We start from the raw sequence: 27,538 nt of genomic DNA, 5'->3' as shown, positions 1-27,538 counted from the left end.
TGCTACATGCCAGAAAGGTAAGTATAGCTTTAAGTCTAACATTACACATGGAACAATATTTCATTCATTTATTATTCTTATATTATTGTAGTTAATGTTTAATGTGTTTCTGTGGTTTTTATGTTTTCCAAATGCTCACAAAGATCATGTACCGACATGCTACCAATAACAACAAGGCATCAACAGCCCAAGATTTCTTCCTTCAGGCTGTAGAGACGCATGGTTTTCCATCCAGGTAACATGCTATGTTTTGTTTTGAGGTTGCTGTTTTTATGTTTACATTGTTATATTTTTACAAGATTTTAAATTTTTTTATGTAAAGTTGCCTTTACAAAATTGTTGACCCACTGACATAATCACAATATTATATGTATGTCTTTACAGTGATCTGCTGTTCAAGAATGTTTCAGTCTTATAATATAAGCATTTTTATGTATTAATAAATTCCTTTACAACTAGTGTCTCCTTCAGGATTAGCAGATGATGAAACCTGTTGTGGATTTACAACAAAAATATAGAACAAATTTCTACAACACATTCCTGTACAACTTAGACCTGTACATTGGATCTCTTTTTATCATAGTAGTATTGGAGACTAGTATGTACATATATATATGTATATATATATATATATAACTATTTATCATGTCTATCTATTCTTTGCTGCTCAGGTCCCTGATCGTAGTCAGGCCATCCTCCTATGATTAGATAGAGAGGACAGCTGATTTTCCTTTGCCTGCCTTTTGTGTTGAAGGACTGAGTCACACAGTTTTGTCAACCACATATTTTATTTTTTGGACTTTTTTGAAAGAGTATCCATACCAAGGAGTAAAATTGTACAATCCTCTTTTTCCTAAATCAGTACCAACTTGTGCGCACCGCATGGAGTTGGCGCTCAGATCCCGGCCGGCAGAAATTGCCGCTCCTTGATTGGATGATTGGTTGGCCCATGGTTGGGCACCGGGTTAATTATGTAGGCTTTTGAGTAGTTCTCCTTGTCGCTGATTGTTACCATGGGATTGTTTTTCCTGTTTCCTTCTCCTTTGGCTTCTGTGTCCAAATTCCAAACGGAGAGCATGGAAAAATATATGCATTGCAAATTAATATGGAAGAAGAAATCAAATAGATTCAATTAGAGACACCCGGAGGTGAGAAGGCAAATAGCACAGACCCTCTCAGCTGAATGTTTCACTTTTTCAACATTAAACAATTTAAGCCCTTTCTTTGGAATTGGTCAATCACACACTCTGGTGTGACTTGACAACTGACTAACCTCATCCACTCATTTTCTTTCCAGAACACAAACATGACAGCACACCTGTAGGTTCCACCGAGATTTGAACTCGGATCACTGGATTCAAAGTCCAGAGTGCTGACCTTTCGGCCAAAAAAGGGGCAAAAGGGACTGCCCGAAAGGGGGGAAAAGGAAAAAAAGAGGAAGGGGGGGGGGAGAAAAGGAGAAAAAACGTACACTATATCCACTTTTCTCTATTCTCTTATCTTCTCAACATTGTTTACACACACCTCTGCACTTATTGCAAGGTTTATCATCTGTTTAATTTTCATGTTTCTTGTGGGATTCGAACCTGTATTGTGGCAACACCCCAACATACCACAGTGCTTTGGACTTTACTAAAGCCTACTGTAGGGGGCAGCACACAACATGTGTATAACTGTAAATGTAAATAAGTCTCCCATCATTTTTCCCCTCTTTTTTTGGTACACTCAATTATTTGAGAGACTAGCTATCTATCTGTATCACTATTTGTGCAACACAAGTGAATGAAACAAATTCCAAATTGAGCAAAGAAAGTATTTTTAAAAAATCTTTGGTTGAGACAAAGAGTGTTGGGTTTTGTTAATAAATGTAAAATAATTCTCCAAGTAATTCTGGCTTCACTTTTGACAATTGCATTAAATGGATGTCACTCACACTCACTGTCGTCCTGTTTTGCAAAGGGAAATTAAATAAAAATGTGAAGGCTGTTCTTGGTTCAAGTAAAATTATCAAACTTTATTAACATTGTAACAATAATCACACAGTAACAGACGAGCAATCATCTGCGAACAGACAGACAGACAGACAGACACTTAACGTAAACTTAACGCCGCAGTTAAAACGTCGCACCTATCGTACCTATATAATGCACATTTGTCACAGTTATTGTTGCTTACGGCCACACCACCCTGAATAAGTCTGATCTCGGAAGCCAAGCAGGGTTGGGCCTTGTTAGTATTTGGATGGGAGACTGCTTGGGAATACCAGGTGCTGTAGGTTTTTTCTTTTCTCTCTACAACCTGCATGTCTTTTGTTGCAACGTCTGATCACCCTGTGACACATGAGGAAGTTGGTCATCTTCAGCTGCTGCTGCTTTATTGGCAGACACGAAGTGATCTGAGAGTCTCATTTTCAGCTGGAGAAAATTATCACGTCAGGGAACAAGATGTGCCCACTACATATCAGCCTTTCTCGGCAATTATCTGGTTACATAGAGGAACCATATGATTCCATTGCCTATATAATGCACATTTGTCACAGAGATTGTTGCTTACGGCCAAACCACCCTGAATATGTCTGACCTCGTCTGATCTCAGAAGCCAAGGAGGTTTGGGCGTGGTTAGTACTTTGATGAGAGACCGCTTGGGAATACCAGGTGATGTAAGCTTTTTCTCTTCTCTCTACCACCTGCATGTCTTTTGTTGCAACGTCTGATCACCCTGTGACACGTGAAGAAGTTCGTCATCTTCAGCTGCTGCTGCTTTGTTGGCAGACACGAAGTGATCTGAGAGTCTCAGTTTCAGCTGAAGAGAATAATCACATCAGGGAAGAAGATGTGCCCGCTACACATCAGCCTTTCTCTGCAATTAACTGGTTGCATAGAGGAACCGTATGATTCCAGTACCTATATAATGGACATTTGTCAGAGATATTGTTGCTTACGGCCACACCACCCTGAATAAGCCCGACCTCGTCTGATCTCGGAAGCAGAGCAGGTTTGGGCCTGGTTAGTACTTCGATGGGAGACCTCTTGGGAATACCAGGTGCTGTAAGCTTCTTCTCTTCTCTCTACCACCTGCATGTCTTTTGTTGCAACGTCTGATCATCCTGTGACACATGAGGAAGTTGGTCATCTTCAGCAGCTGCTGCTTCTTTGTTGGCAGACACGAAGTGATCTGAGAGTCTCAGTTTCAGCTGCAGAAAATAATCACATCGGGGAAGAAGATGTGCCCACTACAAGTCAGCCTTTCTCGGCAATTATCTGGTTACATAGAGGAAGTGTATGATTCCAGTACTTATATAATGCACATTTGTCACAGATATTGTTGCTTACGGCCACACCACCCTGAATAAGCCCGACCTCGTCTGATCTTGGAAGCCAAGCAGGTTTGGGCCTGGTTAGTACTTGGATGGGAGACTGCTTGGGAATACCAGGTGCTTTAAGCTTTTTCTCTTCTCTCTACCACCTGCATGTCTTTTGTTGCAACGTCTGATCACCTTGTGACACATGAGGAAGTTGGTCATCTTCAGCTGCTGCTGCTTTGTTGGCAGACACGAAGTGATCTGAGAGTCTCATTTTCAGCTGGAGAGAATTATCACGTCAGGGAAGAAGATGTGCCCACTACAAGTCAGCCTTTCTCGGCAATTATCTGGTTGCATAGAGGAACCGTATGATTCCAGTACCTATATAATGCACATTTGTCAGAGACATTGTTGCTTACGGCCACACCACCCTGAATAAGCCCCACCTCGTCTGATCTCGGACGCCAAGCCGGGTTGTACCTGGTTACTACTTGGATGGGAGACAGCTTGGGAATACCAGGTGCTGTAAGCTTTTTCTCTTCTCTCTACCACCTGCATGTCTTTTGTTGCAACGTCTGATCACCCTGTGACACGTGAAGAAGTTGGTCATCTTCAGCTGCTGCTGCTTTGTTGATAGACACGAGGTGATCTGAGAGTCTCAGTTTCAGCTGGAGAGAATAATCACATCAAGGAGGAAGATGAACCCACTACAAGTCAGCCTTTTTCGGCAATTATCTGGTTACACAGAGGAAGTGTATGATTCCAGTACCTATATAATGCACATTTGTCACCGATATTGTTGCTTACGGCCACACCACCCTGAATAAGCCCGACCTCGTCTGATCTCGGAAGCCAAGCAGGGTTGGGCCTGGTTAGTACTTGAATGCGAGACCGCTTGGGAATACCAGGTGCCTTAAGCTTTTTCTCTTCTCTCTACCACCTACATGTCTTTTGTTGCAACGTCTGATCACCCTGAGACACATGAGGAAGTTGGTCATCTTCAGCTTCTGCTGCTTTGTTGGCAGACACAAAGTGATCTGAGAGTCTCATTTTCAGCTGGAGAGAATTATCACGTCAGGGAACAAGATGTGCCCACTACAAGTCAGCCTTTCTCGGCAATTATCTGGTTGCATAGAGGAACCGTATGATTCCAGTACCTATATAATGCACATTTGTCAGAGACATTGTTGCTTACGGCCACACCACCCTGAATAAGCCCCACCTCGTCTGATCTCGGACGCCAAGCAGGGTTGTAACTGGTTACTACTTGGATGGGAGACAGCTTGTGAATAACCAGGTGCTGTAAGCTTTTTCTCTTCTCTCTACCACCTGCATGTCTTTTGTTGCAATGTCTGATCACCCTGTGACACGTGAAGAAGTTGGTCATCTTCAGCTGCTGCTGCTTTGTTGATAGACACGAGGTGATCTGAGAGTCTCATTTTCAGCTGGAGAGAATAATCACATCAAGGAGGAAGATGAACCCACTACAAGTCAGCCTTTTTCGGCAATTATCTGGTTACACAGAGGAAGTGTATGATTCCAGTACCTATATAATGCACATTTGTCACCGATATTGTTGCTTACGGCCACACCACCCTGAATAAGCCCGACCTCGTCTGATCTCGGAAGCCAAGCAGGGTTGGGCCTGGTTAGTACTTGAATGCGAGACCGCTTGGGAATACCAGGTGCCTTAAGCTTTTTCTCTTCTCTCTACCACCTACATGTCTTTTGTTGCAACGTCTGATCACCCTGAGACACATGAGGAAGTTGGTCATCTTCAGCTTCTGCTGCTTTGTTGGCAGACACGAAGTGATCTGAGAGTCTCAGTTTCAGCTGAAGAGAATGATCACATCAGAGAAGATGATATGCCCGCTACACATCAGCCTTTCTCGGCAATTATCTGGTTGCATAGAGGAACCGTATGATTCCAGTACCTATATAATGCACATTTGTCAGAGACATTGTCGCTTGCGGCCACACCACCCTGAACATGCCCGACCTCGTCTGATCTCGGAAGCCAAACAGGGTTGAGCCTGCTTAGTACTTGGATGGGAGACTGCTTGGGAATACCAGGTGCTGTACGCTTCTTCTCTCCTCTCTACCACCTGCATGTCTTTTGTTGCAACGTCTGATCATCCTGTGACACATGAGGAAGTTGGTCATCTTCAGCAGCTGCTGCTTCTTTGTTGGCAGACACAAAGTGATCTGAGAGTCTCAGTTTCAGCTGCAGAGAATAATCACATCAGGGAAGAAGATGTGCCCACTACAAGTCAGCCTTTCTCTGCAATTATCTGGTTACATAGAAGAAGTGTACGATTCCAGTACCTATATAATGCACATTTGTCACAGTTAATGTCGCTTACGGCCACACCACCCTGAATAAGCCCGACCTCGTCTGATCTCGGAAGCCAAGCAGGGTTGGGCCTGGTTAGTACTTGAATGCGAGACCGCTTGGGAATACCAGGTGCCTTAAGCTTTTTCTCTTCTCTCTACCACCTACATGTCTTTTGTTGCAACGTCTGATCACCCTGAGACACATGAGGAAGTTGGTCATCTTCAGCTTCTGCTGCTTTGTTGGCAGACACGAAGTGATCTGAGAGTCTCAGTTTCAGCTGAAGAGAATGATCACATCAGAGAAGATGATATGCCCGCTACACATCAGCCTTTCTCGGCAATTATCTGGTTGCATAGAGGAACCGTATGATTCCAGTACCTATATAATGCACATTTGTCAGAGACATTGTCGCTTGCGGCCACACCACCCTGAACATGCCCGACCTCGTCTGATCTCGGAAGCCAAACAGGGTTGAGCCTGCTTAGTACTTGGATGGGAGACTGCTTGGGAATACCAGGTGCTGTACGCTTCTTCTCTCCTCTCTACCACCTGCATGTCTTTTGTTGCAACGTCTGATCATCCTGTGACACATGAGGAAGTTGGTCATCTTCAGCAGCTGCTGCTTCTTTGTTGGCAGACACAAAGTGATCTGAGAGTCTCAGTTTCAGCTGCAGAGAATAATCACATCAGGGAAGAAGATGTGCCCACTACAAGTCAGCCTTTCTCTGCAATTATCTGGTTACATAGAAGAAGTGTATGATTCCAGTACCTATATAATGCACATTTGTCACAGTTAATGTCGCTTACGGCCACACCACCCTGAATAAGCCCGACCTCGTCTGATCTTGGAAGCCAAGCAGGATTGGGCCTTGTTAGTACTTGGATGGGAGTCCTCTTGGGAATACCAGGTGCTGTAAGCTTTTTCTCCTCTCTCTACCACCTGCATGTCTTTTGTTGCAACGTCTGATCACCCTGTGACACATGAGGAAGGTGGTCATCTTCAGCTGCTGCTGCTTTGTTGGCAGACACGAAGTGATCTGAGAGTCTCAGTTTCAGCTCGAGAGAATAATCACGTCAGGGAAGAAGATGTGCCCACTACTTATCAGCTTTTCTCGGCAATAATCTGGTTACATAGAGGAACTGTATGATTCCAGTACCTATATAATGCACATTTGTCACAGTTATTGTTGCTTACGGCCACACCACCCTGAATATACCCGACCTCGTCTGATCTCGGAAGCCAAGCAGGTTTGGGCCTGGTTAGTACTTGGATGGTAGACTGCATGGGAATACCAGGTGCTTTAAGCTTTTTCTCTTCTCTCTACCACCTTCATGTCTTTTGTTGCAACGTCTGAGCACCCTGTGACACATGAGGAAGTTGGTCATCTTCAGCAGCTGCTGCTTTGTTGGCAGACACGAAGTGATCTGAGAGTCTCAGTTTCAGCTGAAGAGAATAATCACATCAAGGAGGAAGATGAACCCACTACAAGTCAGCCTTTTTCGGCAATTATCTGGTTACACAGAGGAAGTGTATGATTCCAGTACCTATATAATGCACAATTGTCACCGATATTTTTGCTTACGGCCACACCACCCTGAATAAGCCCGACCTCGTCTGATCTCGGAAGCCAAGCACGGTTGGGCCTGGTTAGTACTTGAATGGGAGACCGCTTGGGAATACCAGGTACCTTAAGCTTTTTCTCTTCTCTCTACCACCTGCATGTCTTTTGTTGCAACGTCTGATCACCCTGTGACACATGAGGAAGTTGGTCATCTTCAGCTTCTGCTGCTTTGTTGGCAGACACGAAGTGATCTGAGAGTCTCATGTTCAGCTGGAGAAAATTATCACGTCAGGGAAGAAGATGTGCCCACTACAGATCAGCCTTTCTCAGCAATTATCTGGTTACATAGAGGAACCGTATGATTCCTGTACTTATATAATGCACATTTATCAGACACATTGTTGCTTACGGCCACACCACCCTGAACATGCCTGATCTCGTAAGCCAAGCAGGGTTGAGCCTCCTTAGTACTTGGATGGGAGACTGCTTGGGAATACCAGGTGCTGTAAGCTTTTTCTCTTCTCTCTACCACCTGCATGTCTTTTGTTGCAACGTCTGATCACCCTGTGACACATGAGGAAGTTGGTCATCTTCAGCTGCTGCTGCTTTGTTGGCTGACACGAAGTGATCTGAGAGTCTCAGTTTAAGTTGCAGAGAATGATCACATCAGAGAAGATGATTTGCCCGCTACACATCAGCCTTTCTCGGCAATTATCTGGTTGCATAGAGGAACCGTATGATTCCAGTACCTATATAATGCACATTTGTCAGAGACATTGTTGCTTACGGCCACACCACCCTGAATAAGCCCGACCTCGTCTGATCTCGGACGCCAAGCAGGGTTGTACCTGGTTAGTACTTGGATGGGAGACAGCTTGGGAATACCAGGTGCTGTAAGCTTTTTCTCTTCTCTCTACCACCTGCATGTCTTTTGTTGCAACGTCTGATCACCCTGTGACACGTGAAGAAGTTAGTCATCTTCAGCTGCTGCTGCTTTGTTGATAGACACGAGGTGATCTGAGAGTCTCAGTTTCAGCTGCAGAGAATAATCACATCAAGGAGGAAGATGAACCCACTACAAGTCAGCCTTTTTCGGCAATTATCTGGTTATACAGAGGAAGTGTATGATTCCAGTACCTATATAATGCACATTTGTCACCAAAATTTTTGCTTATGGCCACACCACCCTGAATAAGCCCAACCTCGTCTGATCTCGGAAGCCAAGCACGGTTGGGCCTGGTTAGTACTTGAATGGGAGACCGCTTGGGAATACCAGGTACCTTAAGCTTTTTCTCTTCTCTCTACCACCTGCATGTCTTTTGTTGCAACGTCTGATCACCCTGTGACACATGAGGAAGTTGGTCATCTTCAGCTTCTGCTGCTTTGTTGGCAGACACGAAGTGATCTGAGAGTCTCATGTTCAGCTGGAGAAAATTATCACGTCAGGGAAGAAGATGTGCCCACTACAGATCAGCCTTTCTCAGCAATTATCTGGTTACATAGAGGAACCGTATGATTCCTGTACTTATATAATGCACATTTGTCAGACACATTGTTGCTTACGGCCACACCACCCTGAACATGCCTGATCTCGTAAGCCAAGCAGGGTTGAGCCTCCTTAGTACTTGGATGGGAGACTGCTTGGGAATACCAGGTGCTGTAAGCTTTTTCTCTTCTCTCTACCACCTGCATGTCTTTTGTTGCAACGTCTGATCACCCTGTGACACATGAGGAAGTTGGTCATCTTCAGCTGCTGCTGCTTTGTTGGCTGACACGAAGTGATCTGAGAGTCTCAGTTTAAGTTGCAGAGAATGATCACATCAGAGAAGATGATTTGCCCGCTACACATCAGCCTTTCTCGGCAATTATCTGGTTGCATAGAGGAACCGTATGATTCCAGTACCTATATAATGCACATTTGTCAGAGACATTGTTGCTTACGGCCACACCACCCTGAATAAGCCCGACCTCGTCTGATCTCGGACGCCAAGCAGGGTTGTACCTGGTTAGTACTTGGATGGGAGACAGCTTGGGAATACCAGGTGCTGTAAGCTTTTTCTCTTCTCTCTACCACCTGCATGTCTTTTGTTGCAACGTCTGATCACCCTGTGACACGTGAAGAAGTTAGTCATCTTCAGCTGCTGCTGCTTTGTTGATAGACACGAGGTGATCTGAGAGTCTCAGTTTCAGCTGCAGAGAATAATCACATCAAGGAGGAAGATGAACCCACTACAAGTCAGCCTTTTTCGGCAATTATCTGGTTATACAGAGGAAGTGTATGATTCCAGTACCTATATAATGCACATTTGTCACCAAAATTTTTGCTTATGGCCACACCACCCTGAATAAGCCCAACCTCGTCTGATCTCGGAAGCCAAGCACGGTTGGGCCTGGTTAGTACTTGAATGGGAGACCGCTTGGGAATACCAGGTACCTTAAGCTTTTTCTCTTCTCTCTACCACCTGCATGTCTTTTGTTGCAACGTCTGATCACCCTGTGACACATGAGGAAGATGGTCATCTTCAGCTTCTGCTGCTTTGTTGGCAGACACGAAGTGATCTGAGAGTCTCATGTTCAGCTGGAGAAAATTATCACGTCAGGGAAGAAGATGTGCCCACTACAGATCAGCCTTTCTCAGCAATTATCTGGTTACATAGAGGAACCGTATGATTCCAGTACCTATATAATGCACATTTGTCACAGAAATTGTTCCTTACGGCCACACCACCCTGAATAAGCCCGACCTCGTCTGATCTCGGAAGCCAAGGAGGGTTGGGCCTGGTTAGTACTTTAATGGGAGACTGCTTGGGAATACCAGGTTCTGTAAGCGTTTTCTCTTCTCTCTACAACCTGCATGTCTTTTGTTGCAACGTCTGATCACCCTGTGACACATGAGGAAGTTGGTCATCTTCAGCTGCTGCTGCTTTGTTGGCTGACACGAAGTGATCTGAGAGTCTCAGTTTCAGCTGCAGAGAATAATCACATCAGGGAAGAAGATGTGCCCATAACACGTCAGCCTTTCTCTGCAATTATCTGGTTACATAGAGGAAGTGTATGATTCCAGTACCTATATAATGCACATTTGTCACAGAAATTGTTCCTTATGGCCACACCACCCTGAATAAGCCCGACCTCGTCTGATCTCGGAAGCCAAGGAGGGTTGGGCCTGGTTAGTACTTTAATGGGAGACTGCTTGGGAATACCAGGTGCTGTAAGCGTTTTCTCTTCTCTCTACAACCTGCATGTCTTTTGTTGCAACGTCTGATCACCCTGTGACACATGAGGAAGTTGGCCATCTTCAGCTGCTGCTGCTTTGTTGGAAGACACGAAGTGATCTGAGAGTCTCAGTTTCAGCTAAAGAGAATAATCACTTCAGGGAAGAAGATGTGCCCACTACAGATCAGCCTTTCTCAGCAATTATCTGGTTACATAGAGGAACCGTATGATTCCTGTACTTATATAATGCACATTTGTCAGACACATTGTTGATTACGGCCACACCACCCTGAACATGCCCGACCTCGTCTGATCTCGGAAGCCAAGCAGGGCTGAACCTCCTTAGTACTTGGATGGGAGACTGCTTGGGAATACCAGGTGCTGTAAGCTTCTTCTCTTCTCTCTACCACCTGCATGTCTTTTGTTGCAACTCCTGATCACCCTGTGACACATGAGGAAGTTGGTCATCTTCAGCTGCTGCTGCTTTGTTGGCTGACACGAAGTGATCTGAGAGTCTCAGTTTCAGTTGCAGATAATGATCACATCAGAGAAAAAGATTTGCCCGCTACACATCAGCCTTTCTCGGCAATTATCTGGTTGCATAGAGGAACCGTATGATTCCAGTACCTATATAATGCACATTTGTCAGAGACATTGTTGCTTACGGCCACACCACCCTGAATAAGCCCGACCTCGTCTGATCTCGGACGCCAAGCAGGGTTGTACCTGGTTAGTACTTGGATGGGAGACAGCTTGGGAATACCAGGTGCTGTAAGCTTTCTCTCTTCTCTCTACCACCTGCATGTCTTTTGTTGCAACGTCTGATCACCCTGTGACACGTGAAGAAGTTAGTCATCTTCAGCTGCTGCTGCTTTGTTGATAGACACGAGGTGATCTGAGAGTCTCAGTTTCAGCTGCAGAGAATAATCACATCAAGGAGGAAGATGAACCCACTACAAGTCAGCCTTTTTCGGCAATTATCTGGTTATACAGAGGAAGTGTATGATTCCAGTACCTATATAATGCACATTTGTCACCAAAATTGTTGCTTATGGCCACACCACCCTGAATAAGCCCAACCTCGTCTGATCTCGGAAGCCAAGCAGGGTTGGGCCTGGTTAGTACTTGAATGGGAGACTGCTTGGGAATACCAGGTGCCTTAAGCTTTTTCTCTTCTCTCTACCACCTGCATGTCTTTTGTTGCAACGTCTGATCACCCTGTGACACATGAGGAAGTTGGTCATCTTCATTTTCTGCTGCTTTGTTGGCAGACACGAAGTGATCTGAGAGTCTCAGTTTCAGCTGAAGAGAATAATCACATCAAGGAGGAAGATGAACCCACTACAAGTCAGCCTTTTTCGGCAATTATCTGGTTACACAGAGGAAGTGTATGATTCCAGTACCTATATAATGCACAATTGTCACCGATATTTTTGCTTACGGCCACACCACCCTGAATAAGCCCGACCTCGTCTGATCTCGGAAGCCAAGCACTGTTGGGCCTGGTTAGTACTTGAATGGGAGACCGCTTGGGAATACCAGGTACCTTAAGCTTTTTCTCTTCTCTCTACCACCTGCATGTCTTTTGTTGCAACGTCTGATCACCCTGTGACACATGAGGAAGTTGGTCATCTTCAGCTTCTGCTGCTTTGTTGGCAGACACGAAGTGATCTGAGAGTCTCATGTTCAGCTGGAGAAAATTATCACGTCAGGGAAGAAGATGTGCCCACTACAGATCAGCCTTTCTCAGCAATTATCTGGTTACATAGAGGAACCGTATGATTCCTGTACTTATATAATGCACATTTGTCAGACACATTGTTGCTTACGGCCACACCACCCTGAACATGCCTGATCTCGTAAGCCAAGCAGGGTTGAGCCTCCTTAGTACTTGGATGGGAGACTGCTTGGGAATACCAGGTGCTGTAAGCTTTTTCTCTTCTCTCTACCACCTGCATGTCTTTTGTTGCAACGTCTGATCACCCTGTGACACATGAGGAAGTTGGTCATCTTCAGCTGCTGCTGCTTTGTTGGCTGACACGAAGTGATCTGAGAGTCTCAGTTTAAGTTGCAGAGAATGATCACATCAGAGAAGATGATTTGCCCGCTACACATCAGCCTTTCTCGGCAATTATCTGGTTGCATAGAGGAACCGTATGATTCCAGTTCCTATATAATGCACATTTGTCAGAGACATTGTTGCTTACGGCCACACCACCCTGAATAAGCCCGACCTCGTCTGATCTCGGACGCCAAGCAGGGTTGTACCTGGTTAGTACTTGGATGGGAGACAGCTTGGGAATACCAGGTGCTGTAAGCTTTTTCTCTTCTCTCTACCACCTGCATGTCTTTTGTTGCAACGTCTGATCACCCTGTGACACGTGAAGAAGTTAGTCATCTTCAGCAGCTGCTGCTTTGTTGATAGACACGAGGTGATCTGAGAGTCTCAGTTTCAGCTGCAGAGAATAATCACATCAAGGAGGAAGATGAACCCACTACAAGTCAGCCTTTTTCGGCAATTATCTGGTTATACAGAGGAAGTGTATGATTCCAGTACCTATATAATGCACATTTGTCACCAAAATTTTTGCTTATGGCCACACCACCCTGAATAAGCCCAACCTCGTCTGATCTCGGAAGCCAAGCAGGGTTGGGCCTGGTTAGTACTTGAATGGGAGACTGCTTGGGAATACCAGGTGCCTTAAGCTTTTTCTCTTCTCTCTACCACCTGCATGTCTTTTGTTGCAACGTCTGATCACCCTGTGACACATGAGGAAGTTGGTCATCTTCATTTTCTGCTGCTTTGTTGGCAGACACGAAGTGATCTGAGAGTCTCAGTTTCAGCTGAAGAGAATAATCACATCAAGGAGGAAGATGAACCCACTACAAGTCAGCCTTTTTCGGCAATTATCTGGTTACACAGAGGAAGTGTATGATTCCAGTACCTATATAATGCACAATTGTCACCGATATTTTTGCTTACGGCCACACCACCCTGAATAAGCCCGACCTCGTCTGATCTCGGAAGCCAAGCACGGTTGGGCCTGGTTAGTACTTGAATGGGAGACCGCTTGGGAATACCAGGTACCTTAAGCTTTTTCTCTTCTCTCTACCACCTGCATGTCTTTTGTTGCAACGTCTGATCACCCTGTGACACATGAGGAAGATGGTCATCTTCAGCTTCTGCTGCTTTGTTGGCAGACACGAAGTGATCTGAGAGTCTCATGTTCAGCTGGAGAAAATTATCACGTCAGGGAAGAAGATGTGCCCACTACAGATCAGCCTTTCTCAGCAATTATCTGGTTACATAGAGGAACCGTATGATTCCTGTACTTATATAATGCACATTTGTCAGACACATTGTTGCTTACGGCCACACCACCCTGAACATGCCTGATCTCGTAAGCCAAGCAGGGTTGAGCCTCCTTAGTACTTGGATGGGAGACTGCTTGGGAATACCAGGTGCTGTAAGCTTTTTCTCTTCTCTCTACCACCTGCATGTCTTTTGTTGCAACGTCTGATCACCCTGTGACACATGAGGAAGTTGGTCATCTTCAGCTGCTGCTGCTTTGTTGGCTGACACGAAGTGATCTGAGAGTCTCAGTTTAAGTTGCAGAGAATGATCACATCAGAGAAGATGATTTGCCCGCTACACATCAGCCTTTCTCGGCAATTATCTGGTTGCATAGAGGAACCGTATGATTCCAGTACCTATATAATGCACATTTGTCAGAGACATTGTTGCTTACGGCCACACCACCCTGAATAAGCCCGACCTCATCTGATCTCGGACGCCAAGCAGGGTTGTACCTGGTTAGTACTTGGATGGGAGACAGCTTGGGAATACCAGGTGCTGTAAGCTTTTTCTCTTCTCTCTACCACCTGCATGTCTTTTGTTGCAACGTCTGATCACCCTGTGACACGTGAAGAAGTTAGTCATCTTCAGCTGCTGCTGCTTTGTTGATAGACACGAGGTGATCTGAGAGTCTCAGTTTCAGCTGCAGAGAATAATCACATCAAGGAGGAAGATGAACCCACTACAAGTCAGCCTTTTTCGGCAATTATCTGGTTATACAGAGGAAGTGTATGATTCCAGTACCTATATAATGCACATTTGTCACCAATATTGTTGCTTATGGCCACACCACCCTGAATAAGCCCAACCTCGTCTGATCTCGGAAGCCAAGCAGGGTTGGGCCTGGTTAGTACTTGAATGGGAGACTGCTTGGGAATACCAGGTGCCTTAAGCTTTTTCTCTTCTCTCTACCACCTGCATGTCTTTTGTTGCAACGTCTGATCACCCTGTGACACATGAGGAAGTTGGTCATCTTCATTTTCTGCTGCTTTGTTGGCAGACACGAAGTGATCTGAGAGTCTCAGTTTCAGCTGAAGAGAATAATCACATCAAGGAGGAAGATGAACCCACTACAAGTCAGCCTTTTTCGGCAATTATCTGGTTACACAGAGGAAGTGTATGATTCCAGTACCTATATAATGCACAATTGTCACCGATATTTTTGCTTACGGCCACACCACCCTGAATAAGCCCGACCTCGTCTGATCTCGGAAGCCAAGCACGGTTGGGCCTGGTTAGTACTTGAATGGGAGACCGCTTGGGAATACCAGGTACCTTAAGCTTTTTCTCTTCTCTCTACCACCTGCATGTCTTTTGTTGCAACGTCTGATCACCCTGTGACACATGAGGAAGTTGGTCATCTTCAGCTTCTGCTGCTTTGTTGGCAGACACGAAGTGATCTGAGAGTCTCATGTTCAGCTGGAGAAAATTATCACGTCAGGGAAGAAGATGTGCCCACTACAGATCAGCCTTTCTCAGCAATTATCTGGTTACATAGAGGAACCGTATGATTCCTGTACTTATATAATGCACATTTGTCAGACACATTGTTGCTTACGGCCACACCACCCTGAACATGCCTGATCTCGTAAGCCAAGCAGGGTTGAGCCTCCTTAGTACTTGGATGGGAGACTGCTTGGGAATACCAGGTGCTGTAAGCTTTTTCTCTTCTCTCTACCACCTGCATGTCTTTTGTTGCAACGTCTGATCACCCTGTGACACATGAGGAAGTTGGTCATCTTCAGCTGCTGCTGCTTTGTTGGCTGACACGAAGTGATCTGAGAGTCTCAGTTTAAGTTGCAGAGAATGATCACATCAGAGAAGATGATTTGCCCGCTACACATCAGCCTTTCTCGGCAATTATCTGGTTGCATAGAGGAACCGTATGATTCCTGTACCTATATAATGCACATTTGTCAGAGACATTGTTGCTTACGGCCACACCACCCTGAACATGCCCGACCTCGTCTGATCTCGGAAGCCAAGGAGGGTTGGGCCTGGTTAGTACTTAAATGGGAGACCGCTTGGGAATACCAGGAGCTGTAAGCTTTTTGTCTTCTCTCGACCACCTGCATGTCTTTTGTTGCAACGTCTGATCACCCTGTGACACATGACGAAGTTGGTCATCTTCAGCTGCTGCTGCTTTGTTGGCAGACACGAAGTGATCTGAGAGTCTCAGTTTCAGCTGCAGAGAATAATCACATCAGGGAAGAAGATGTGCCCATAACAAGTCAGCCTTTCTCTGCAATTATCTGGTTACATAGAGGAATTGTATGATTCCAGTACCTATATAATGCACATTTGTCACAGAAATTGTTCCTTACGGCCACACCACCCTGAATAAGCCCGACCTCGTCTGATCTCGGAAGCCAAGGAGGGTTGGGCCTGGTTAGTACTTTAATGGGAGACTGCTTGGGAATACCAGGTTCTGTAAGCGTTTTCTCTTCTCTCTACAACCTGCATGTCTTTTGTTGCAACGTCTGATCACCCTGTGACACATGAGGAAGTTGGTCATCTTCAGCTGCTGCTGCTTTGTTGGCAGACACGAAGTGATCTGAGAGTCTCAGTTTCAGCTGCAGAGAATAATCACATCAGGGAAGAAGATGTTTCCATAACAAGTCAGCCTTTCTCTGCAATTATCTGGTTACATAGAGGAAGTGTATGATTCCAGTACCTATATAATGCACATTTGTCACAGAAATTGTTCCTTACGGCCACACCACCCTGAATAAGCCCGACCTCGTCTGATCTTGGAAGCCAAGGAGGGTTGGGCCTGGTTAGTACTTTAATGGGAGACTGCTTGGGAATACCAGGTGCTGTAAGCGTTTTCTCTTCTCTCTACAACCTGCATGTCTTTTGTTGCAACGTCTGATCACCCTGTGACACATGAGGAAGTTGGTCATCTTCAGCAGCTGCTGCTTTGTTGGCAGACACGAAGTGATCTGAGAGTCTCAGTTTCAGCTGAACAGAATGATCACATCAGAGAAGATGATATGCCCACTACACATCAGCCTTTCTCGGCAATTATCTGGTTTCATAGAGCAAGTGTATGATTCCAGTACCTATATAATTCACATTTGTAACAGATATTGTCGCTTACCGCCACACCACCCTGAATAAGCCCCACCTTGTCTTATCTCGGAAGCCAAGCAGGGTTGGGTCTGGTTTGTACTTCAATGGGAGACTGCTTGGGAAAACCAGGTGCTGTAAGCTGTTTCTCTTCTCTCTACCACCTGCATGTGTTTTGTTGCAACGTCTGATCACCCTGTGACACATGAGGAAGTTGGTCATCTTCAGCTGCTGCTGCTTTGTTGGCAGACACGAAGTGATCTAAGAGTCTCAGTTTCAGCTGAAGAGAATGATCACATCAGAGAAGATGATATGCCCACTACACATCAGCCTTTCTCGGCAATTATCTGGTTTCATAGAGGAAGTGTATGATTCCAGTACCTATATAATTCACATTTGTAACAAATATATTTGCTTACCGCCACACCACCCTGAATAAGCCCCACCTTGTCTTATCTCGGAAGCCAAGTAGGGTTGGGCCTGGTTAGTACTTAGATGGGAGACTGCTTGGGATTACCAGGTGCTGTAAGCTTTTTGTCTTCTCTCGACCACCTGCATGTCTTTTGTTGCAACGTCTGATCACCCTGTGACACATGAGGAAGTTGGTCATCTTCAGCTCCTGCTGCTTTGTTGATAGACACGAGGTGATCTGAGAGTCTCAGTTTCAGCTCCAGAGAATAATCACATCAAGGAGGAAGATGAACCCACTATAAGTCAGCTTTTCTCTGCAATTATTTGGTTGCATAGAGGAACCGTATGATTCCAGTACCTATATAATGCACATTTGTCACAGACATTGTCGCTTACGGCCAAACCACCCTGAATAAGCCCGACCTCGTCTGATCTCGGAAGCCAAGCAGGTTTAGGCCTGCTTAGTACTTGATGGGAGACTGCTTGGGAATACCAGGTGCTGTAAGCTTTTTCTCTTCTCTCTACCACCTACATGTCTTTTGTTGCAACGTCTGATCACCCTGTGACACGTGAAGAAGCTGGTCATCTTCAGCTGCTGCTGCTTTGTTGATAGACACGAGGTGATCTGAGAGTCTCAGTTTCAGCTCCAGAGAATAATCACATCAAGGAGGAAGATGAACCCACTATAAGTCAGCCTTTTTCGGCAATTATCTGGTTATACAGAGGAAGTGTATGATTCCAGTACCTATATAATGCACATTTGTCACCGATATTGTTGCTTACGGCCACACCACCCTGAATAAGCCCGACCTCGTCTGATCTCGGAAGCCAAGCAGGGTTGGGCCTCCTTAGTACTTGGATGGGAGACTGCTTGGGAATACCAGGTGCTGTAAGCTTCTTCTCTTCTCTCTACCACCTGCATGTCTTTTGTTGCAACTTCTGATCACCCTGTGACACATGAGGAAGTTGGTCATCTTCAGCTGCTGCTGCTTTGTTGGCTGACACGAAGTGATCTGAGAGTCTCAGTTTCAGTTGCAGATAATGATCACATCAGAGAAGATGATTTGCCCGCTACACATCAGCCTTTCTCGGCAATTATCTGGTTGCATAGAGGAACCGTATGATTCCAGTACCTATATAATGCACATTTGTCAGAGACATTGTTGCTTACGGCCACACCACCCTGAATAAGCCCGACCTCGTCTGATCTCGGACGCCAAGCAGGGTTGTACCTGGTTAGTACTTGGATGGGAGACAGCTTGGGAATACCAGGTGCTGTAAGCTTTATCTCTTCTCTCTACCACCTGCATGTCTTTTGTTGCAACGTCTGATCACCCTGTGACACGTGAAGAAGTTGGTCATCTTCAGCTGCTGCTGCTTTGTTGGCTGACACGAAGTGATCTGAGAGTCTCAGTTTCAGTTGCAGATAATGATCACATCAGAGAAGATGATTTGCCCGCTACACATCAGCCTTTCTCGGCAATTATCTGGTTGCATAGAGGAACCGTATGATTCCATTACCTATATAATGCACATTTGTCAGAGACATTGTTGCTTACGGCCACACCACCCTGAATAAGCCCGACCTCGTCTGATCTCGGACGCCAAGCAGGGTTGTACCTGGTTAGTACTTGGATGGGAGACAGCTTGGGAATACCAGGTGCTGTACGCTTTTTCTCTTCTCTCTACCACCTGCATGTCTTTTGTTGCAACGTCTGATCACCCTGTGACACGTGAAGAAGTTAGTCATCTTCAGCTGCTGCTGCTTTGTTGATAGACACGAGGTGATCTGAGAGTCTCAGTTTCAGCTCCAGAGAATAATCACATCAAGGAGGAAGATGAACCCACTACAAGTCAGCCTTTTTCGGCAATTATCTGGTTATACAGAGGAAGTGTATGATTCCAGTACCTATATAATGCACATTTGTCACCGATATTGTTGCTTACGGCCACACCACCCTGAATAAGCCCGACCTCGTCTGAACTCGGAAGCCAAGCACGGTTGGGCCTGGTTAGTACTTGAATGGGAGACCGCTTGGGAATACCAGGTACCTTAAGCTTTTTCTCTTCTCTCTACCACCTGCATGTCTTTTGTTGCAACGTCTGATCACCCTGTGACACATGAGGAAGTTGGTCATCTTCAGCTTCTGCTGCTTTGTTGGCAGACACGAAGTGATCTGAGAGTCTCATGTTCAGCTGGAGAAAATTATCACGTCAGGGAAGAAGATGATTTGCCCGCTACACATCAGCCTTTCTCGGCAATTATCTGGTTGCATAGAGGAACCGTATGATTCCAGTACCTATATAATGCACATTTGTCAGAGACATTGTTGCTTACGGCCACACCACCCTGAATAAGCCCGACCTCATCTGATCTCGGAAGCCAAGCAGGGTTGTACCTGGTTAGTACTTGGATAGGAGACAGCTTGGGAATACCAGGTGCTGTAAGCTTTTTCTCTTCTCTCTACCACCTGCATGTCTTTTGTTGCAACGTCTGATCACCCTGTGACACGTGAAGAAGTTGGTCATCTTCAGCTGCTGCTGCTTTGTTGATAGACACGAGGTGATCTGAGAGTCTCAGTTTCAGTTGCAGAGAATGATCACATCAGAGAAGATGATTTGTCCGCTACACATCAGCCTTTCTCGGCAATTATCTGGTTGCATAGAGGAACCGTATGATTCCAGTACCTATATAATGCACATTTGTCAGAGACATTGTTGCTTACGGCCACACCACCCTGAATAAGCCCGACCTCGTCTGATCTCGGACGCCAAGCAGGGTTGTACCTGGTTAGTACTTGGATAGGAGTCAGCTTGGGAATACCAGGTGCTGTAAGCTTTTTCTCTTCTCTCTACCACCTGCATGTCTTTTGTTGCAACGTCTGATCACCCTGTGACACATGAGGAAGTTGGTCATCTTCAGCTGCTGCTGCTGCTTTGTTGGCAGACATGAAGTGATCTGAGAGTCTCAGTTTCAGCTCCAGAGAATAATCACATCAAGGAGGAAGATGAACCCACAACAAGTCAGCCTTTTTCGGCAATTATCTGGTTATACAGAGGAAGTGTATGATTCCAGTACCTATATAATGCACATTTGTCACCGATATTGTTGCTTACGGCCACACCACCCTGAATAAGCCCGACCTCGTCTGATCTCGGAAGCCAAGCACGGTTGGGCCTGGTTAGTACTTGAATGGGAGACCGCTTGGGAATACCAGGTACCTTAAGCTTTTTCTCTTCTCTCTACCACCTGCATGTCTTTTGTTGCAACGTCTGATCACCCTGTGACACATGAGGAAGTTGGTCATCTTCAGCTTCTGCTGCTTTGTTGGCAGACACGAAGTGATCTGAGAGTCTCATGTTCAGCTGGAGAAAATTATCACGTCAGGGAAGAAGATGATTTGCCCGCTACACATCAGCCTTTCTCGGCAATTATCTGGTTGCATAGAGGAACCGTATGATTCCAGTACCTATATAATGCACATTTGTCAGAGACATTGTTGCTTACGGCCACACCACCCTGAATAAGCCCGACCTCGTCTGATCTCGGACGCCAAGCAGGGTTGTACCTGGTTAGTACTTGGATAGGAGACAGCTTGGGAATACCAGGTGCTGTAAGCTTTTTCTCTTCTCTCTACCACCTGCATGTCTTTTGTTGCAACGTCTGATCACCCTGTGACACGTGAAGAAGTTGGTCATCTTCAGCTGCTGCTGCTTTGTTGATAGACACGAGGTGATCTGAGAGTCTCAGTTTCAGTTGCAGAGAATGATCACATCAGAGAAGATGATTTGTCCGCTACACATCAGCCTTTCTCGGCAATTATCTGGTTGCATAGAGGAACCGTATGATTCCAGTACCTATATAATGCACATTTGTCAGAGACATTGTTGCTTACGGCCACACCACCCTGAATAAGCCCGACCTCGTCTGATCTCGGACGCCAAGCAGGGTTGTACCTGGTTAGTACTTGGATGGGAGACAGCTTGGGAATACCAGGTGCTGTAAGCTTTATCTCTTCTCTCTACCACCTGCATGTCTTTTGTTGCAACGTCTGATCACCCTGTGACACGTGAAGAAGTTGGTCATCTTCAGCTGCTGCTGCTTTGTTGGCTGACACGAAGTGATCTGAGAGTCTCAGTTTCAGTTGCAGATAATGATCACATCAGAGAAGATGATTTGCCCGCTACACATCAGCCTTTCTCGGCAATTATCTGGTTGCATAGAGGAACCGTATGATTCCATTACCTATATAATGCACATTTGTCAGAGACATTGTTGCTTACGGCCACACTACCCTGAATAAGCCCGACCTCGTCTGATCTCGGACGCCAAGCAGGGTTGTACCTGGTTAGTACTTGGATGGGAGACAGCTTGGGAATACCAGGTGCTGTACGCTTTTTCTCTTCTCTCTACCACCTGCATGTCTTTTGTTGCAACGTCTGATCACCCTGTGACACGTGAAGAAGTTAGTCATCTTCAGCTGCTGCTGCTGCTTTGTTGGCAGACATGAAGTGATCTGAGAGTCTCAGTTTCAGCTCCAGAGAATAATCACATCAAGGAGGAAGATGAACCCACTACAAGTCAGCCTTTTTCGGCAATTATCTGGTTATACAGAGGAAGTGTATGATTCCAGTACCTATATAATGCACATTTGTCACCGATATTGTTGCTTACGGCCACACCACCCTGAATAAGCCCGACCTCGTCTGATCTCGGAAGCCAAGCACGGTTGGGCCTGGTTAGTACTTGAATGGGAGACCGCTTGGGAATACCAGGTACCTTAAGCTTTTTCTCTTCTCTCTACCACCTGCATGTCTTTTGTTGCAACGTCTGATCACCCTGTGACACATGAGGAAGTTGGTCATCTTCAGCTTCTGCTGCTTTGTTGGCAGACACGAAGTGATCTGAGAGTCTCATGTTCAGCTGGAGAAAATTATCACGTCAGGGAAGAAGATGATTCGCCCGCTACACATCAGCCTTTCTCGGCAATTATCTGGTTGCATAGAGGAACCGTATGATTCCAGTACCTATATAATGCACATTTGTCAGAGACATTGTTGCTTACGGCCACACCACCCTGAATAAGCCCGACCTCGTCTGATCTCGGACGCCAAGCAGGGTTGTACCTGGTTAGTACTTGGATAGGAGACAGCTTGGGAATACCAGGTGCTGTAAGCTTTTTCTCTTCTCTCTACCACCTGCATGTCTTTTGTTGCAACGTCTGATCACCCTGTGACACGTGAAGAAGTTGGTCATCTTCAGCTGCTGCTGCTTTGTTGATAGACACGAGGTGATCTGAGAGTCTCAGTTTCAGTTGCAGAGAATGATCACATCAGAGAAGATGATTTGTCCGCTACACATCAGCCTTTCTCGGCAATTATCTGGTTGCATAGAGGAACCGTATGATTCCAGTACCTATATAATGCACATTTGTCAGAGACATTGTTGCTTACGGCCACACCACCCTGAATAAGCCCGACCTCGTCTGATCTCGGACGCCAAGCAGGGTTGTACCTGGTTAGTACTTGGATAGGAGTCAGCTTGGGAATACCAGGTGCTGTAAGCTTTTTCTCTTCTCTCTACCACCTGCATGTCTTTTGTTGCAACGTCTGATCACCCTGTGACACGTGAAGAAGTTGGTCATCTTCAGCTGCTACTGCTTTGTTGATAGACACGAGGTGATCTGAGAGTCTCAGTTTCAGCTCCAGAGAATAATCACATCAAGGAGGAAGATGAATCCACTACAAGTCAGCCTTTTTCGGCAATTATCTGGTTATACAGAGGAAGTGTATGATTCCAGTACCTATATAATGCACATTTGTCACCGATATTGTTGCTTACGGCCACACCACCCTGAATAAGCCCAACCTCGTCTGATCTCGGAAGCCAAGCAGGGTTGGGCCTGGTTAGTACTTGAATGGGAGACCGCTTGGGAATACCAGGTGCTGTAAGCTTTTTCTCTTCTCTCTACCACCTGCATGTCTTTTGTTGCAACGTCTGATCACCCTGTGACACATGAGGAAGTTGGCCATCTTCAGCTGCTGCTGCTTTGTTGGAAGACACGAAGTGATCTGAGAGTCTCAGTTTCAGCTAAAGAGAATAATCACTTCAGGGAAGAAGATGTGCCCACTACAGATCAGCCTTTCTCAGCAATTATCTGGTTACATAGAGGAACCGTATGATTCCTGTACTTATATAATGCACATTTGTCAGACACATTGTTGCTTACGGCCACACCACCCTGAACATGCCCGACCTCGTCTGATCTCGGAAGCCAAGCAGGGTTGAACCTCCTTAGTACTTGGATGGGAGACTGCTTGGGAATACCAGGTGCTGTAAGCTTCTTCTCTTCTCTCTACCACCTGCATGTCTTTTGTTGCAACGTCTGATCACCCTGTGACACATGAGGAAGTTGGTCATCTTCAGCTGCTGCTGCTTTGTTGGCTGACACGAAGTGATCTGAGAGTCTCAGTTTAAGTTGCAGAGAATGATCACATCAGAGAAGATGATTTGCCCGCTACACATCAGCCTTTCTCGGCAATTATCTGGTTGCATAGAGGAACCGTATGATTCCAGTACCTATATAATGCACATTTGTCAGAGACATTGTTGCTTACGGCCACACCACCCTGAACATGCCCGACCTCGTCTGATCTCGGAAGCCAAGGAGGGTTGGGCCTGGTTAGTACTTAAATGGGAGACCGCTTGGGAATACCAGGAGCTGTAAGCTTTTTGTCTTCTCTCGACCACCTGCATGTCTTTTGTTGCAACGTCTGATCACCCTGTGACACGTGAAGAAGTTGGTCATCTTCAGCTGCTGCTGCTTTGTTGATAGACACGAGGTGATCTGAGAGTCTCAGTTTCAGTTGCAGAGAATGATCACATCAGAGAAGATGATTTGTCCGCTACACATCAGCCTTTCTCGGCAATTATCTGGTTGCATAGAGGAACCGTATGATTCCAGTACCTATATAATGCACATTTGTCAGAGACATTGTTGCTTACGGCCACACCACCCTGAATAAGCCCGACCTCGTCTGATCTCGGACGCCAAGGAGGGTTGGGCCTGGTTAGTACTTTAATGGGAGACTGCTTGGGAATACCAGGTGCTGTAAGCGTTTTCTCTTCTCTCTACAACCTGCATGTCTTTTGTTGCAACGTCTGATCACCCTGTGACACATGAGGAAGTTGGTCATCTTCAGCAGCTGCTGCTTTGTTGGCAGACACGAAGTGATCTGAGAGTCTCAGTTTCAGCTGAAGAGAATGATCACATCAGAGAAGATGATACACCCGCTACACATCAGCCTTTCTCGGCAATTATCTGGTTGCATAGAGGAACCGTATGATTCCAGTGCCTATATAATGCACATTTGTCAGATACATTGCTGCTTACGGCCACACCACCCTGAACATGCCCGACCTCGTCTGATCTCAGAAGCCAAGCAGGGTTGGTCCTGGTTAGTACTTGAATGGGAGACTGCTTGGGAATACCAGGTGCTGTAAGCGTTTTCTCTTCTCTCTACAACCTGCATGTCTTTTGTTGCAACGTCTGATCACCCTGTGACACATGAGGAAGTTGGTCATCTTCAGCAGCTGCTGCTTTGTTGGCAGACACGAAGTGATCTGAGAGTCTCAGTTTCAGCTGAAGAGAATGATCACATCAGAGAAGATGATATGCCCACTACACATCAGCCTTTCTCGGCAATTATCTGGTTTCATAGAGCAAGTGTATGATTCCAGTACCTATATAATTCACATTTGTAACAGATATTGTCGCTTACCGCCACACCACCCTGAATAAGCCCCACCTTGTCTTATCTCGGAAGCCAAGCAGGGTTGGGTCTGGTTTGTACTTCAATGGGAGACTGCTTGGGAATACCAGGTGCTGTAAGCTGTTTCTCTTCTCTCTACCACCTGCATGTGTTTTTTTGCAACGTCTGATCACCCTGTGACACATGAGGAAGTTGGTCATCTTCAGCTGCTGCTGCTTTGTTGGCAGACACGAAGTGATCTAAGAGTCTCAGTTTCAGCTGAAGAGAATGATCACATCAGAGAAGATGATATCCCCACTACACATCAGCCTTTCTCGGCAATTATCTGGTTTCATAGAGGAAGTGTATGATTCCAGTACCTATATAATTCACATTTGTAACAAATATATTTGCTTACCGCCACACCACCCTGAATAAGCCCCACCTTGTCTTATCTCGGAAGCCAAGTAAGGTTGGGCCTGGTTAGTACTTAGATGGGAGTCTGCTTGGGATTACCAGGTGCTGTAAGCTTTTTGTCTTCTCTCGACCACCTGCATGTCTTTTGTTGCAACGTCTGATCACCCTGTGACACATGAGGAAGTTGGTCATCTTCAGCTCCTGCTGCTTTGTTGGCAGACATGAGGTAATCTGAGAGTCTCAGTTTCAGCTGGAGAGAATAATCACATCAGAGAAGAAGATGTGCCCACTACAAGTCAGCTTTTCTCTGCAATTATTTGGTTGCATAGAGGAACCGTATGATTCCAGTACCTATATAATGCACATTTGTCACAGACATTGTCGCTTACGGCCACACCACCCTGAATAAGCCCGACCTCGTCTGATCTCGGAAGCCAAGCAGGTTTAGGCCTGCTTAGTATTTGATGGGAGACTGCTTGGGAATACCAGGTGCTGTAAGCTTTTTCTCTTCTCTCTACCACCTGCATGTCTTTTGTTGCAACGTCTGATCACCCTGTGACACGTGAAGAAGCTGGTCATCTTCAGCTGCTGCTGCTTTGTTGATAGACACGAGGTGATCTGAGAGTCTCAGTTTCAGCTCCAGAGAATAATCACATCAAGGAGGAAGATGAACCCACTATAAGTCAGCCTTTTTCGGCAATTATCTGGTTATACAGAGGAAGTGTATGATTCCAGTACCTATATAATGCACATTTGTCACCGATATTGTTGCTTACGGCCACACCACCCTGAATAAGCCCAACCTCGTCTGATCTCGGAAGCCAAGCAGGGTTGGGCCTCCTTAGTACTTGGATGGGAGACTGCTTGGGAATACCAGGTGCTGTAAGCTTCTTCTCTTCTCTCTACCACCTGCATGTCTTTTGTTGCAACTTCTGATCACCCTGTGACACATGAGGAAGTTTGTCATCTTCAGCTGCTGCTGCTTTGTTGGCTGACACGAAGTGATCTGAGAGTCTCAGTTTCAGTTGCAGATAATGATCACATCAGAGAAGATGATTATCTGGTTCCATAGAGGAACCGTATGATTCCAGTACCTATATAATGCACATTTGTCAGAGACATTGTTGCTTACGGCCACACCACCCTGAATAAGCCCGACCTCGTCTGTTCTCGGACGCCAAGCAGGGTTGTACCTGGTTAGTACTTGGATGGGAGACAGCTTGGGAATACCAGGTGCTGTAAGCTTTTTCTCTTCTCTCTACCACCTGCATGTCTTTTGTTGCAACGTCTGATCACCCTGTGACACGTGAAGAAGTTGGTCATCTTCAGCTGCTGCTGCTTTGTTGGCTGACACGAAGTGATCTGAGAGTCTCAGTTTCAGTTGCAGATAATGATCACATCAGAGAAGATGATTTCCCCGCTACACATCAGCCTTTCTCGGCAATTATCTGGTTGCATAGAGGAACCGTATGATTCCAGTACCTATATAATGCACATTTGTCAGAGACATTGTTGCTTACGGCCACACCACCCTGAATAAGCCCGACCTCGTCTGATCTCGGACGCCAAGCAGGGTTGTACCTGGTTAGTACTTGGATGGGAGACAGCTTGGGAATACCAGGTGCTGTACGCTTTTTCTCTTCTCTCTACCACCTGCATGTCTTTTGTTGCAACGTCTGATCACCCTGTGACACGTGAAGAAGTTAGTCATCTTCAGCTGCTGCTGCTTTGTTGATAGACACGAGGTGATCTGAGAGTCTCAGTTTCAGCTCCAGAGAATAATCACATCAAGGAGGAAGATGAACCCACTACAAGTCAGCCTTTTTCGGCAATTATCTGGTTATACAGAGGAAGTGTATGATTCCAGTACCTATATAATGCACATTTGTCACCGATATTGTTGCTTACGGCCACACCACCCTGAATAAGCCCGACCTCGTCTGATCTCGGAAGCCAAGCACGGTTGGGCCTGGTTAGTACTTGAATGGGAGACCGCTTGGGAATACCAGGTACCTTAAGCTTTTTCTCTTCTCTCTACCACCTGCATGTCTTTTGTTGCAACGTCTGATCACCCTGTGACACATGAGGAAGTTTGTCATCTTCAGCTTCTGCTGCTTTGT

At 45.8% G+C, this 27,538-nt stretch overlaps 1 non-coding gene and 53 pseudogenes across 1 annotated transcript; all 54 read left to right on the top strand.

The window, feature by feature from the left end:
• Nucleotides 1–2,547: 2,547 nt before the first annotated feature.
• LOC140296761 (5S ribosomal RNA) lies at nucleotides 2,548–2,666 on the top strand (annotated as a pseudogene).
• A 269-nt stretch (nucleotides 2,667–2,935) lies between these two features.
• LOC140301735 (5S ribosomal RNA) lies at nucleotides 2,936–3,054 on the top strand (annotated as a pseudogene).
• Nucleotides 3,055–3,326: 272 nt separating this feature from the next.
• Nucleotides 3,327–3,445, top strand: LOC140289146 (5S ribosomal RNA; annotated as a pseudogene).
• Nucleotides 3,446–4,102: 657 nt separating this feature from the next.
• LOC140267554 (5S ribosomal RNA) lies at nucleotides 4,103–4,221 on the top strand (annotated as a pseudogene).
• A 658-nt stretch (nucleotides 4,222–4,879) lies between these two features.
• Nucleotides 4,880–4,998, top strand: LOC140267547 (5S ribosomal RNA; annotated as a pseudogene).
• Nucleotides 4,999–5,267: 269 nt separating this feature from the next.
• Nucleotides 5,268–5,386, top strand: LOC140289597 (5S ribosomal RNA; annotated as a pseudogene).
• Nucleotides 5,387–5,658: 272 nt separating this feature from the next.
• On the top strand, nucleotides 5,659–5,777 carry LOC140267543 (5S ribosomal RNA; annotated as a pseudogene).
• Nucleotides 5,778–6,046: 269 nt separating this feature from the next.
• LOC140289596 (5S ribosomal RNA) lies at nucleotides 6,047–6,165 on the top strand (annotated as a pseudogene).
• Nucleotides 6,166–6,437: 272 nt separating this feature from the next.
• On the top strand, nucleotides 6,438–6,556 carry LOC140280699 (5S ribosomal RNA; annotated as a pseudogene).
• A 269-nt stretch (nucleotides 6,557–6,825) lies between these two features.
• On the top strand, nucleotides 6,826–6,944 carry LOC140314442 (5S ribosomal RNA; annotated as a pseudogene).
• A 269-nt stretch (nucleotides 6,945–7,213) lies between these two features.
• LOC140319999 (5S ribosomal RNA) lies at nucleotides 7,214–7,332 on the top strand (annotated as a pseudogene).
• A 647-nt stretch (nucleotides 7,333–7,979) lies between these two features.
• LOC140290341 (5S ribosomal RNA) lies at nucleotides 7,980–8,098 on the top strand (annotated as a pseudogene).
• Nucleotides 8,099–8,367: 269 nt separating this feature from the next.
• On the top strand, nucleotides 8,368–8,486 carry LOC140290276 (5S ribosomal RNA; annotated as a pseudogene).
• Nucleotides 8,487–9,133: 647 nt separating this feature from the next.
• LOC140290339 (5S ribosomal RNA) lies at nucleotides 9,134–9,252 on the top strand (annotated as a pseudogene).
• Nucleotides 9,253–9,521: 269 nt separating this feature from the next.
• Nucleotides 9,522–9,640, top strand: LOC140290274 (5S ribosomal RNA; annotated as a pseudogene).
• Nucleotides 9,641–9,909: 269 nt separating this feature from the next.
• Nucleotides 9,910–10,028, top strand: LOC140293713 (5S ribosomal RNA; annotated as a pseudogene).
• Nucleotides 10,029–10,297: 269 nt separating this feature from the next.
• LOC140290905 (5S ribosomal RNA) lies at nucleotides 10,298–10,416 on the top strand (annotated as a pseudogene).
• Nucleotides 10,417–10,685: 269 nt separating this feature from the next.
• LOC140295080 (5S ribosomal RNA) lies at nucleotides 10,686–10,804 on the top strand (annotated as a pseudogene).
• A 269-nt stretch (nucleotides 10,805–11,073) lies between these two features.
• Nucleotides 11,074–11,192, top strand: LOC140290338 (5S ribosomal RNA; annotated as a pseudogene).
• A 269-nt stretch (nucleotides 11,193–11,461) lies between these two features.
• On the top strand, nucleotides 11,462–11,580 carry LOC140274614 (5S ribosomal RNA; annotated as a pseudogene).
• A 269-nt stretch (nucleotides 11,581–11,849) lies between these two features.
• LOC140290089 (5S ribosomal RNA) lies at nucleotides 11,850–11,968 on the top strand (annotated as a pseudogene).
• Nucleotides 11,969–12,615: 647 nt separating this feature from the next.
• Nucleotides 12,616–12,734, top strand: LOC140290337 (5S ribosomal RNA; annotated as a pseudogene).
• A 269-nt stretch (nucleotides 12,735–13,003) lies between these two features.
• On the top strand, nucleotides 13,004–13,122 carry LOC140274610 (5S ribosomal RNA; annotated as a pseudogene).
• Nucleotides 13,123–13,391: 269 nt separating this feature from the next.
• On the top strand, nucleotides 13,392–13,510 carry LOC140319992 (5S ribosomal RNA; annotated as a pseudogene).
• A 647-nt stretch (nucleotides 13,511–14,157) lies between these two features.
• Nucleotides 14,158–14,276, top strand: LOC140288631 (5S ribosomal RNA; annotated as a pseudogene).
• A 269-nt stretch (nucleotides 14,277–14,545) lies between these two features.
• On the top strand, nucleotides 14,546–14,664 carry LOC140274606 (5S ribosomal RNA; annotated as a pseudogene).
• Nucleotides 14,665–14,933: 269 nt separating this feature from the next.
• LOC140319986 (5S ribosomal RNA) lies at nucleotides 14,934–15,052 on the top strand (annotated as a pseudogene).
• A 647-nt stretch (nucleotides 15,053–15,699) lies between these two features.
• Nucleotides 15,700–15,818, top strand: LOC140300549 (5S ribosomal RNA; annotated as a pseudogene).
• Nucleotides 15,819–16,087: 269 nt separating this feature from the next.
• On the top strand, nucleotides 16,088–16,206 carry LOC140293712 (5S ribosomal RNA; annotated as a pseudogene).
• Nucleotides 16,207–16,475: 269 nt separating this feature from the next.
• Nucleotides 16,476–16,594, top strand: LOC140292271 (5S ribosomal RNA; annotated as a pseudogene).
• A 1,045-nt stretch (nucleotides 16,595–17,639) lies between these two features.
• LOC140294398 (5S ribosomal RNA) lies at nucleotides 17,640–17,757 on the top strand (annotated as a pseudogene).
• Nucleotides 17,758–18,026: 269 nt separating this feature from the next.
• Nucleotides 18,027–18,145, top strand: LOC140271375 (5S ribosomal RNA; annotated as a pseudogene).
• A 269-nt stretch (nucleotides 18,146–18,414) lies between these two features.
• LOC140290336 (5S ribosomal RNA) lies at nucleotides 18,415–18,533 on the top strand (annotated as a pseudogene).
• A 269-nt stretch (nucleotides 18,534–18,802) lies between these two features.
• On the top strand, nucleotides 18,803–18,921 carry LOC140293802 (5S ribosomal RNA; annotated as a pseudogene).
• Nucleotides 18,922–19,190: 269 nt separating this feature from the next.
• LOC140311034 (5S ribosomal RNA) lies at nucleotides 19,191–19,309 on the top strand (annotated as a pseudogene).
• Nucleotides 19,310–19,581: 272 nt separating this feature from the next.
• LOC140268771 (5S ribosomal RNA) lies at nucleotides 19,582–19,700 on the top strand (annotated as a pseudogene).
• A 269-nt stretch (nucleotides 19,701–19,969) lies between these two features.
• On the top strand, nucleotides 19,970–20,088 carry LOC140292101 (5S ribosomal RNA; annotated as a pseudogene).
• A 272-nt stretch (nucleotides 20,089–20,360) lies between these two features.
• Nucleotides 20,361–20,479, top strand: LOC140319978 (5S ribosomal RNA; annotated as a pseudogene).
• A 272-nt stretch (nucleotides 20,480–20,751) lies between these two features.
• On the top strand, nucleotides 20,752–20,870 carry LOC140289894 (5S ribosomal RNA; annotated as a pseudogene).
• A 269-nt stretch (nucleotides 20,871–21,139) lies between these two features.
• Nucleotides 21,140–21,258, top strand: LOC140290335 (5S ribosomal RNA; annotated as a pseudogene).
• A 269-nt stretch (nucleotides 21,259–21,527) lies between these two features.
• Nucleotides 21,528–21,646, top strand: LOC140295525 (5S ribosomal RNA; annotated as a pseudogene).
• Nucleotides 21,647–21,918: 272 nt separating this feature from the next.
• LOC140319962 (5S ribosomal RNA) lies at nucleotides 21,919–22,037 on the top strand (annotated as a pseudogene).
• Nucleotides 22,038–22,309: 272 nt separating this feature from the next.
• Nucleotides 22,310–22,428, top strand: LOC140289893 (5S ribosomal RNA; annotated as a pseudogene).
• A 269-nt stretch (nucleotides 22,429–22,697) lies between these two features.
• LOC140292100 (5S ribosomal RNA) lies at nucleotides 22,698–22,816 on the top strand (annotated as a pseudogene).
• A 269-nt stretch (nucleotides 22,817–23,085) lies between these two features.
• LOC140299080 (5S ribosomal RNA) lies at nucleotides 23,086–23,204 on the top strand. Its single transcript, XR_011914663.1, has one exon. It is a non-coding gene; the product is annotated as a 5S ribosomal RNA (ribosomal RNA).
• A 269-nt stretch (nucleotides 23,205–23,473) lies between these two features.
• Nucleotides 23,474–23,592, top strand: LOC140291708 (5S ribosomal RNA; annotated as a pseudogene).
• A 269-nt stretch (nucleotides 23,593–23,861) lies between these two features.
• LOC140300547 (5S ribosomal RNA) lies at nucleotides 23,862–23,980 on the top strand (annotated as a pseudogene).
• Nucleotides 23,981–24,249: 269 nt separating this feature from the next.
• On the top strand, nucleotides 24,250–24,368 carry LOC140282574 (5S ribosomal RNA; annotated as a pseudogene).
• Nucleotides 24,369–24,637: 269 nt separating this feature from the next.
• On the top strand, nucleotides 24,638–24,756 carry LOC140317670 (5S ribosomal RNA; annotated as a pseudogene).
• Nucleotides 24,757–25,801: 1,045 nt separating this feature from the next.
• On the top strand, nucleotides 25,802–25,919 carry LOC140296154 (5S ribosomal RNA; annotated as a pseudogene).
• Nucleotides 25,920–26,188: 269 nt separating this feature from the next.
• LOC140291659 (5S ribosomal RNA) lies at nucleotides 26,189–26,307 on the top strand (annotated as a pseudogene).
• A 237-nt stretch (nucleotides 26,308–26,544) lies between these two features.
• Nucleotides 26,545–26,663, top strand: LOC140291327 (5S ribosomal RNA; annotated as a pseudogene).
• Nucleotides 26,664–26,932: 269 nt separating this feature from the next.
• On the top strand, nucleotides 26,933–27,051 carry LOC140293800 (5S ribosomal RNA; annotated as a pseudogene).
• Nucleotides 27,052–27,320: 269 nt separating this feature from the next.
• On the top strand, nucleotides 27,321–27,439 carry LOC140319954 (5S ribosomal RNA; annotated as a pseudogene).
• Nucleotides 27,440–27,538: the final 99 nt, after the last annotated feature.

This window comes from Leuresthes tenuis, unplaced genomic scaffold (assembly GCF_036924035.1).
Source record: "Leuresthes tenuis unplaced genomic scaffold, fLeuTen1.0.hap1 SCAF_1, whole genome shotgun sequence".
Taxonomy (NCBI): domain Eukaryota; kingdom Metazoa; phylum Chordata; class Actinopteri; order Atheriniformes; family Atherinopsidae; genus Leuresthes; species Leuresthes tenuis.
This window is presented reverse-complemented; position numbering and strand designations above follow the sequence as displayed.